This window comes from Heterodontus francisci, chromosome 1, assembly GCF_036365525.1.
Source record: "Heterodontus francisci isolate sHetFra1 chromosome 1, sHetFra1.hap1, whole genome shotgun sequence".
Classification (NCBI taxonomy): Eukaryota; Metazoa; Chordata; class Chondrichthyes; order Heterodontiformes; family Heterodontidae; genus Heterodontus; species Heterodontus francisci.
This window is the reverse complement of record NC_090371.1, coordinates 73,548,053-73,559,805: the sequence shown is the minus strand read 5'-3', so window position 1 is coordinate 73,559,805 and position 11,753 is coordinate 73,548,053.

Sequence of the window (11,753 nt, the reverse complement as noted above, 5' to 3'; positions counted from 1 at the left end):
CTACATGCTACCCCTTGTTGACACCATCCGAAAACACAGCATTAGTTTTCACATGTAATCTGCTGATGCCTAGCTCTACCTTAGCACCACCTCGCTCAACCCCTGCACTATTTCTGAATTGTCATATTGCTTGTCCAACATCCAATACTGAATAAGCAGAAATTTCCTCCAACTAAATATTGGGAAGACCAAAGCCATTGTCTTCGGCCCCTGCCACAAATTCTGTTCTCTGGGGTGGACAGCCAGCGGTTGTGATCCGCATTGTTACCAACAACATAGGTAGGAAGAGGGCTGTGGTCCTGGAGAAAGAGTTTAGTGAGCTAGGTAAGAAATTAGCAAGCAGGACCTCAAAAGTAGTCATCTCTGGATTACTTCCAGTGAGTATAGAAATAGGAGGATAGTGCAGATGAATGCGTGGCTGGAAAGATGGTGCAGGAGGGAAGGCTTTAGATTCCTGGGGCACTGGGACCAGTTCTGGAGGAGGTGGGATCTGTACAGGATGAATGGGTTGCACCTGAACCGAGCTGGGACAAATTTTCTTGCGGGGCGATTTGCTAGTGTTATTGGGGAAGGTTTAAATTAACTAGTCAGGGGTGTGGGAACCAGGAAATAATATCAGAGAGGAACACCAAGGTGCACAGAGAATTGGAACAGCCAATTAGCACTAGAGTAGGAAATAGGAAAATATTATGTGGGGTCAGAGTGAGAGTGTTAGACAGTAGTAGAGAAGGGAGTAGTTCCGTATTAGATGGGAGTGGACTGAGAAGAATTACGAGGAATGCAAAGACAAGATTACAATGCATGTGTGTAAATGCACAGTGTGCTAAATAAGTTTAGTGAGCAACAAGCACAAATAGCATTTTGGGAATATGATGTAGTGGCAATAATGGAAAGGTGACTTAAAAATGGCAAGGACTGGGCGCTTAATATACAAGGGTATAAAGTGTTCAGATAAGATAGAGAAGGAGAAAAGGAGGTGGGGTGGCAGTCCTGATTAGGGAAGACATTGCAGAGCTGGAAAGGGAGGATGTCCTCGAAGGGGCAAGGACAGAATCCATTTAGTTACAGTTGAGGATCAAAAGGACAATGCTACTAGGGGTATTCGATAGGCCTCCAAATAGTGAGAGAGAGAGGAGCAAATCTGCAGGGAAATCACAGAGATGTGCAAGAACTATAGCGTGGTAATATTGTGGGACTTTAATTACCCAAATATCGATTGGGATAATTTTAGTAAAGGGTAAGGTGGGGGAGGAATTTCTAAAATGTGTTCAGGAGAACTTCCTTGATCATTATGTTCTCAGCCCAACTAGAAAAGAAGCATTGCAGGATCTGGTGCTGGGAAATGAGGTGGACCAAGTGTCTGTCAGGGCGCATTTAGGTAAGAGTGATCATTGTACAATAAGGTTTAGACTAGTAATGCAGAAAAGAAAGGAACAAAATAAGGTAAAATGGCTGGATTGAAAGAGGGCTAATTTCAATGCAATGAGATGTGATCTAGCAAGGGTAAAATGGAACCAAAGACTGGCAGGAAGGACTGTATCATAGCAATGGGTTATCTCTCAGGAACAGATGCTTCAAGTACAGGCTAGTGTTATGCTAGGCCCCCACCTGCCAAGAATAAGGCATATCAATTTTGTCATGAACATTGATTTTTAACTGTTGTTGGAACGAGGAAATAACTTGTTAAACAGATCAGCCGTGGCTGGAAAAAACATTTACACACTAACAGACATCAAAGGTGAGGAAGCGCATTCCAGGGCCTGCTAAGGAGAATACAATCCACAAGAGCCAGGACTAGTTTGGCCAGCTGGTCCAGGGTTTCCTTTCGAACTGGCCACAGAGAGTTTGAAGGCAGAAAGTCTGTTTCCTCCCGAACTGAGAAGATCTCTCGTGTCTGCTCCCATCTCTTTCTCACAAGCCTCTAAATCCACATGAACCCCAAGAGAGAAAAGTCTCCTACAGCGAACAAGGTTTAAGAAGAATACTGGGCCCTAATAAAAAGCAAGATCTATCTACAATCAAGGACTCTACAGTGAGCTCAAAGAACCGTAACAACAACTCTGCAGATATTGTCTCAAACTTTTCCATTTTATTTTTCTTCTGCCCTTTCTGTCTCTATTTGCATGTATGTATCGCGTATGCATGCCAGCATGGGCACGTCATGCATCCATAGGTGATAACTGAATTAGAGTTCAAGTTTAATAAATTTCAACTTTTCTTCTTTAAACCTAAGAAAGCCTGTTTGTGCTGATTTCTTTGCTTTATAATTGGAAAGCAGTGAACAAGGATTCACCAAGGGGGAGCTAAAAACACGGTGTGTTTAAAATTAAACCCTGTTACAGTAAGACCAGGTGAAGGCTGAGAGGGTCCCCCAGATACCTTGCTCACCTGGTCGTAACAGAAATTTGAGAGCTAGCGCTGGAATTAACCCACAAACGAGAGAAATTGGAAGTGGGAAGCCAAATTGTTCCCAATCAAAAAAGAGAAAGATTTCAATACAGGTTTTCTTGTGGTTGTGTGTGATTGAATACTAACATGTCTGTGACTGAAGTGAGTAGCTCCCCAAGTCAGGGTGAAGTAATTTGGGATAAGTTAAAAGCACTGACTATGGACGAGTTGAGGAAAATGGCTGAGCAGTGTGGGATCACTGAACGTAGCAAGGCTAGGAAGTCTGAGCTCCTAAGGCTAGTGGCCAACCATTTTTCCCATGAATCTGAAGAAGCTGAAGCAGTGTTAGAAGTAGACCCAGACAGGGTACTGTTATTAAAGATACAATTGGAACAAAGGAAACTTGAATTAGAAGGCAGGGAAAGAGAAAGGGAGAGAAGGGAAAAGAGAGAGGCAGTAGAGGGAGGGAGAAATAAAGAGCCTCCCAGAAGGAACATGAAGAAAAAGAGAGAGGAGAGAGAGGAGAGAAAAAGAGAAAGAACATTCCAGAAAGAATGTGAAGAAAGAGAGCTCAAGTGGCTTGAGTTAACTAGGGGGCAACAGAGTAACCTCAATGAAAACATGGCCACTATGGAGGAGCATAATTCAGGGCAGTGGATGTTGTCTAAATGGATATTAGTAAGGCATTTGACAAGGTTCTACATGGCAGATTGATCAGAAAAGTAAAAGCCCATGGGATTCAGGGGACTGTGGCAAGTTGGATCCAAAATTGGCTCAATGACAGGAAACAAAGGGTAATGGTTGACAGATGTTTTTGCGAATGGAAAGCGGTTTCCAGTGGTGTTCACAGGGCTCAGTGTTGGTTCCCTTGCTATTCGTGGTATATATTAATGATTTGGACTTAAATGTGGGAGGCATGATTGGGAAATTTGCAGGTGACACAAAAGTTGACCGTGTAGTTGATAGTGAAGAGGATAGCTGTAGACTCCAGAAATGTATCAATGGTTTGGTTGAGTGGGTGGAAAAGTGGCAAATGGAATTCAATCTGGAGAAGTGTGAGGTCATGCATTTGGGGAGGACAAACAAAACAAGGGAATACACAATAAATGGGAGGATATTGAGTGGGGTAGAAGAAGTGAGAGACCTTGGAGTCCCTGAAGGTGGCAGGACAGGTAGATAAAGTAGTGAAGAAGGCATATGGAATGCTTTCCTTGGCCGAGGTATAGAATACAACAGCAGGGATGTAATGCTGGAACTGTATAAAATGCTGATTCGGCTACAGCTGGAGTATTGCGTACAGTTCTGGTCACCACATTACAGGAAGGACATAATTGCTCTGGAGAGAGTACAGAGGAGATTTACAAGAATGTTACCAGGGCTTGAGAATTGCAGCAATGAGGAAAGATTGGATCTGCTGGGGTTATTTTCCTTAGAACAGAAGAGGCTGAGGGATGTCTTAACTGAGGTGTACAAAATTATGAGGGGCCGAAATAGAGTAGACAGGAAGGACCTGTTTCCTCTAGTGGTGTGGTCAATTACCAGGTGGCACAGATGTAAGGCGATTGATAGAAGGATTAGAGGGGACATGAGGAAAAACCTTTTCACCCAGAGGGTGGTGGATGTAAGAAATTCACTGCCTAGATTAGTGGTGGAGGCAGAAATCCTCAACTCATTTAAAAGGTACCTGGACCTGCACCTGAAGTGCTGCAACCTGCAAGGCTACGGACCAGGTGTTGGAAGGTGGGATTAGAATAGGTGGTTTTTTTCAGCCGGCACAGACATGATGGGCTGAATGGTCTTATTCTGTGCAGTAAATGACTCTATGACCCTAGCCACTGACTCCATCCCTCTCCCTGGCAACTGTCTGAGGCTGAACCAGACTGTTTGCAAACTTGGTGCCATATTTGACTCCAAAGTGAGCTTTTGACTACATACCCGCACCATCACAAAGACCACCTATTTCCACCTTCATAATATTGCCCAACTCCAACCCTGCCTCAGCTCGTCTGCTGCTGAAACTCTCACCCATGTCTTTGTTACCTCTATTCCAATACACTCCTGCCAGCCTTCCACTTGGCTTCTGTAAACTTGAGGGCATCCACAATTCTGCTGCCTGTGTCTGAACTTGCACCAAGTCCCCTTCACTCATCACTCCTGTGCATTACTGTCAATTACGTTAAGCAAAGCTTTGATTTTAAAATTCTCATTTTTGTTTTCTGAACCCTTCATGGTCTCATTGCTCCCTATCTCTGTAACGTCCTCCAGCCCTACAACCCTCTAAGATTTCTTCACTCCTCCAATTCTGGCTTCTCGTGCATCCCCAATTTTAATCACTCCACCATTGGAGGTGGTATCTTCACCTTCCAAGGCCCAAAGCTCTAGAATTCTCTCCCTAAACCTCTCTGCCTCTCTACCCCTCTTTCCTCCTTTAAGATGCTCCTTAAAACCTTCCTCTTTGACCAAGCTTTTGGTCATCTACCCTAATATTTACTTAAGTAACTTGGTGACAAATTCTGATAACACTCCTGTGAAGCACCTTGGAACGTTTAACTGTGCTAAAAGCGCTTTATAAATACAAGTTATTGTTGGCTCATCATTTTGCTTAAAAGTCAATCAATTTATGTTACACATAGTGTTTAGTTTAGTGTCGCCTTACTCCAATTTATTTTTAATCATGTATATCAGATTTCTAATTAATGCAATTTGGATCCCTTTAATGTTGGCATCCTCTACTTAATTAATTTTAATTTGTCCCTTTGGATCTAATTAATTACTAATTAATTATATATTTACTGTTGCCCCTTGGTTTAAAGTCCTTAGCACCTCATTCCTCCTCTGCACTGAATTCCCATGTTCATCAAATTCTTTTGCTACTGTTCAGTAAGCCATTCCATTTCACAGGCACTTTCAGCTCTGTGCGCACACAGCTTTCTGCATTGATCACAAGAAAGAGCTTGCTTACTGGAAGAGTACCAAATGTTTGCAACAATTTGACAGATTAGGCAATAAAGGAAAAAGTAATCAAGACATTCAAAATCCGATAAAAGATTTAAGGAATGGGCCTTAATGGGCCGATTCTTATGTGCTAATTCTTACAAAACGCATACATCAAACATTGCTTCTCTGAAAGGTATTTGAGAACATGATTTGGTCTGCAATACCAGAGAGGAATGTGTGGAGTAGAAACTTCTCGACAACCTGAAAGTTACACAAAATCTATAGCACAGAAACAAGCCATTTGACCCAAATGGCTTATGCTAGTATTTATATTCCAAACAAGCTTTCTCCCACTACAATTACCTCTTTCCATCCTGTCCCCATATCCCACTTGTTCATCTGCAGTTTATATAATAAGGTTAATGGGCATGCAAATAGCAAATGAATTTTAATATAGATAAGTGTTCGGGTGGGAACTAGGAGCTATAAATATACAATAGTCACTAATGAATCTGATATGGAATCTTTACTCAGAGTAATAAGAATCTGAAGCTATCTACATAGGGGAGAAAGGAACAGAAGGATATTGGGATAGGGTTAGGTGAAGTAAGGTTGGAAGAAGCTTGTGCATAGCATAAACACTGGCATTGACCTGTTGGGACAAACGGTCTGCTTCTGTGTTGTTAATTCTATGTAAGATTATTAGATAACATTTAAGACACAAGTAGGCACCATGAAGGGCTAGGCTGCAAAGAGGGTCAGCAATGCAGTAAGTTCGAAGGCTGAGAAAGTAGAATCAGTAAGGTGTAGTGTTTTTTTTTATGAGCTGGGAAGAGCAGGGAATGGGGGGGGGAAATGACACAGGAGTGGGAATGGGCAAGGGTGTTCAACAACTAAAGAAAGAGAGCAGATAAATGGAGCACCCAAGTAACTAGTTGGCAGATAAGTATAACTTTGATGCTTGGAGAGGGAACAGGGGGTATGAAGTGGAGCATGGTGACTTAGTGGGCAGTTTCGCATAAACAGATAGCAATGGGCCCTAGGCCCAATTTGAGCAGATATTCTCAGGGTTGGAAGCAGACCATATTTGGTCATGAAGAATGGAGAGATAGCAAGAAGAAGAGTAAGAGCTACAGCCCAAAGACCCATTGGAACTGCCATTTTCAGGGGAAGTGGAATATTTGTCACAGAGAATGGTGAGGAGTGGTTTTGGAGGATTTCACCAGGCCCACGGCTCAAGTTTTGACTTTATTGTAGCGTTAAAAAAATAGTCAGGTTTAACATTTTGTAAATATAATTTTTAAAGCTGGTTTGTAGTTTTAACTATTTTTGTACAGTCATTTAGTAGCACGTTCTTCAAGAGAAAATATTCAGATTGGTGGTCAGGGAGAGTACAATAATGACATCTAGTGGACAGAGGGCTGCAACTGTAACAGAACCATTTTGAACTCAGGTTTTACTATTATTCTTCTTTCTTTTGGGCCTCCTTATCTCGAGAGACAATGGATACGCGCCTGGAGGTGGTCAGTGGTTTGTGAAGCAGCGCCTGGAGTGGCTATAAAGGCCAATTCTGGAGTGACAGGCTCTTCCACAGGTGCTGCAGAGAAATTTGTTTGTTGGGGCTGTTGCACAGTTGGCTCTCCCCTTGCGCCTCTGTCTTTTTTCCTGCCAACTACTAAGTCTCTTCGACTCGCCACAATTTAGCCCTGTCTTTATGGCTGCCCGCCAGCTCTGGCGAATGCTGGCAACTGACTCCCACGACTTGTGATCAATGTCACACGATTTCATGTCGCGTTTGCAGACGTCTTTATAACGGAGACATGGACGGCCGGTGGGTCTGATACCAGTGGCGAGCTCGCTGTACAATGTGTCTTTGGGGATCCTGCCATCTTCCATGCGGCTCACATGGCCAAGCCATCTCAAGCGCCGCTGACTCAGTAGTGTGTATAAGCTGGGGATGTTGGCCGCTTCAAGGACTTCTGTGTTGGAGATATAGTCCTGCCACCTGATGCCAAGTATTCTCCGAAGGCAGCGAAGATGGAATGAATTGAGACGTCGCTCTTGGCTGGCATACGTTGTCCAGGCCTCGCTGCCGTAGAGCAAGGTACTGAGGACACAGGCCTGATACACTCGGACTTTTGTGTTCCGTGTCAGTGCGCCATTTTCCCACACTCTCTTGGCCAGTCTGAACATAGCAGTGGAAGCCTTACCCATGCGCTTGTTGATTTCTGCATCTAGAGACAGGTTACTGGTGATAGTTGAGCCTAGGTAGGTGAACTCTTGAACCACTTCCAGAGCGTGGTCGCCAATATTGATGGATGGAGCATTTCTGACATCCTGCCCCATGATGTTCGTTTTCTTGAGGCTGATGGTTCGGCCAAATTCATTGCAGGCAGACGCAAACCTGTCGATGAGACTCTGCAGGCATTCTTCAGTGTGAGATGTTAAAGCAGCATCGTCAGCAAAGAGGAGTTCTCTGATGAGGACTTTCCGTACTTTGGACTTCGCTCTTAGACGGGCAAGGTTGAACAACCTGCCCCCTGATCTTGTGTGGAGGAAAATTCCTTCTTCAGAGGAATTGAACGCATGTGAAAGCAGCAGGGAGAAGAAAATCCCAAAAAGTGTGGGTGCGAGAACACAGCCCTGTTTCACACCACTCAGGATAGGAAAGGGCTCTGATGAGGAGCCACCATGTTGAATTGTGCCTTTCATATTGTCATGGAATGAGGTGATGATACTTAGTAGCTTTGGTGGACATCCGATCTTTTCTAGTAGTCTGAAGAGACCACGTCTGCTGACGAGGTCAAAGGCTTTGGTGAGATCAATGAAAGCAATGTAGAGGGGCATCTGTTGTTCACGGCATTTCTCCTGTATCTGACGAAGGGAGAACAGCATGTCAATAGTCGATCTCTCTGCACGAAAGCCACACTGTGCCTCAGGGTAGACGCGCTCGGCCAGCTTCTGGAGCCTGTTCAGAGCGACTCGAGCAAAGACTTTTATAATGGCAACGAAATGGCAGCATTTGACACTGAGCACACTGAGGAATGTAAACATACTTAGTTGCAGCGAGAATTTTAACTTCTTGCAGTTATTCTTGCCACTTATCAGCACAAGTCTGGATGTTGTCCAGATCTTGCTGCATCTGGACACAGGCCGCTTCAGTATCTGAGGAATCGCAAATGCTGCTGAACATTGTGCAATCATCAGCAAACATGCCCACTTCTGACCTTATGATTGAAGGAAGGTCATTGATGAAGCAGCTGAAGATGGTTGGGCCTAGGACACTACCCTGAGGAACTCCTGCAGTGATGTCCTGGGACTGAGATGATTGACCTCCAATAACCACAACCATCTTTCTTTGTGCTTGGTATGACTCCAACCGGCAGAGTGTTTTCCAACGATTCCCATTGACTCCAGTTTTGCTCGGACTCCTTGATGCTGCCTTGATGTCAAGGGCAGTCACTCTCACCTCACGTCTTGAGTTCAGCTCTTTTGTCCATGTTTGAATCAAGGCTGTAATGAGGTCAGGAGCTGAGTGGCCCTGGCGGAACCCAAACTGAGCATCAGCGAGTAGGTTATTGCTGAGCAAGTGCCGCTTGATAGCACTGTCGATGACCCCTTCCATCACTTTGCTGATGATCGAGAGTAGATTGATAGGGCGGTAATTGGCCGGGTTGGATTTGTTCTGCTTTTTGTGTACAGGACATACCTGGGTAATTTTTCACATTGCTGGGTAGATGCCAGAGTTGTAGCTGTACTGGAACAGCTTGGCTAGGGGCGTGGCACATTCTGGAGCACAGGTCTTCAGTACTATTGCCAGAATGTTGTCAGGGCCCATAGCCTTTGCTGTATCCATTGCCTTCAGCCTTTTCTTGATATCCCATGAGTGCCTTTTAAAAGTCCATGTATACTACATCAATCACATTACCCTCATCAACCCTCTCTGTTGTCTCATCGTAAAACTCAAGCAAGTTAGTTAAACACGATTTGCCCTTAACAAATTCGTGCTGGCTTTCCTTAATTAACCTGCATTTGTCCATGTGACTATTAATTTGGTCCTGAATTGTTGTTTCTAGAAGTTTCCCCACCACCAAAGTTAAACTGACTGGCCTGTAGTTACTGGGCTTATCTTTACACCCTTTTTTGAACAAAAGTGTAATGTTTGCAATTCTCCAGTCCTCTGGCACCACTCCTGAGTCTAAGGAAGACTGGAAAATTATGGCCAGTGCCTCTGTAATTTCCACTCTCACTTCCCTCAGTATCCTTGGATGCATCTAATCCAGTCCTGATGAAAGAAATAAGGAAGAAATGTAAGAGAAGGGAACCAGACAATAACAACGGGACTGGGTTGAAATGTCAATACATGAATGCAAAATATAAATGAAACTGGGGGAAAAAGACTTGCATTAATATAAGCTCTTTACAGGTAATGAAGTACATTTGAAGTGTAGGCACTGTTGTACTGTAGAAAACATAGCAACCAAATTGCGCACAGCAAACTCCCACAAACAGCAATGTGATAATGATCAGCTAATCTGTTTTTATGTTGATTGGGATAACTATTGGCTGGGACACTGGGGATTACTCCCCTGCTCTTCTTCAAAATAGTCCATGGGATCTTTTACATCGGCATGCGTAGGCAGATGGGGCCTCAGTTTACCATATGACCGTACGACCATACGAATTAGGAGCAGAAGTAGGCCAGTCAGCCTGTCGAGCCTGCGCCGCCATTCAATAAGATCATGACGAATCTGTTTCTATCTCAAATTCCACATGCCCTGTCAGTTTGAAATCTCATCCAAAAGATGGAATCTTAGACTGTGCAGAGCTCCCCCAGTATTGCACTGGAGCATCAAGTTTTAACTTCTGTGATGAAGTGGGACTTGAACCCACAAGCTTCTGACTCAGCAGCAAGGGTGCTACTTTTGGGAATATATCATGTCATAGTCTTTGGTGGTCAGCACAGGATTGGGAACATACCACGCTATAAAAGAGATCAAGGCAGCACAAAGGGAGGAGGGGAGGCATTGGGACACTACTACAGAAACCAAAGATAAGAGATGGGGTGCAGACTGAGTCTTTCTGGATTAAATTGAAAAAGAAAGGTCTCTGCAATAATATCAAGTATCTATTATAGACAGAGTCTAAAACCTCCATTTTAAAATTCTCAGCCTTGTTTTTAAATCCCTCCATGGCCCTAACTCTGTAATTTCCTCCAGCCCTACAATCCTCTGAGATATCTGCACTATTCCAATTCTGGTCTTTTGAGCATCCTGAGTTTTAATTACTGCACCATTGGTGGCCATGACTTCAGCTGTGAGGACCCTAAGCTCAGGAAGTCCTTCCTGAACCTCACCGCTATTCATTCCGCCTTTAAGATGGGGGATGGTAGCATAGTGGTAATGTTACTGGACTGTTGATCAGATAGCTGGACTAATGCCCTGGCAACATAACTTCAAATCCTATCAGATCAGCTGGGGGGATTTAAATTCAATTAATAAAGGTGGAAACAATGCTAGTTTCATTAATAATGATTGTGAAACTACTGGACTGTTGTTAAAAACCAATCTGGTTCACTGTCCTTTAGAAGAGGATTCTGCTGGCCTATATATAATTCCAGACCCTCACAGCAATATAGTTGACTCATAACTGCCCTCTGACATGGCCTCAAAAGCCATTCAGTTTGATGGGCAATAAATGCTGGCCTTGCCATCAATGCTCAGGTCCCAAGAACAAATGAAATAAGGTCCTCAATACCAAGCTTCAGCTCGTCTGCTCTAATGGCCCAGATCTTACACTAGTAACGATAGCAAAACTATCAGCACTTGTTAGGATTATTCCTGTGAAACTGAGTGCAACGTCTGGAGTTCTCACATGTGCAGTTAAACAAGGAAATCCAGACGTTGCTATCAGTGATTCTATGCCCCTCCATAGGGTGTACTGTTGAGGTTTCACAAGACTACAATAAATTGATAATCATTGAAGTGTAAGAATATTCACTCTTATGCTTACTAGTCATGCTGTAAAAGCACTTGAAAATGTTTTACCTTATTGAATGAGGTGTAACTGTGTTTTTAACGGCATAGGGAGAGAGAGCAGCGGGAGCAGAGTGGAAGAAAAATATCGAAAAGTGCCATCAGAGTGATGCCACAATCAACAGAGAGAGCAGGGAAACAGAAAGCTAGCTGGGGGGAGTAAGCTTTGAATTTAATTTAATCTAAATCGATCAAATATGAAAGAGGATTTGATTGATTCATTAGTATATAAACTAAAAACTGAGGCAGATTTTATAATTTATCATATAGTGAAAGAGACCAGCAAGATGTGTATTGGTTCAAATTAGGATCTGGGAAATTAAAAATATTCAATTGGGTAGTGTAACAGTAAATATTGTAATAAGAGTATAAGCACAGAGCAGGACTGGAGAT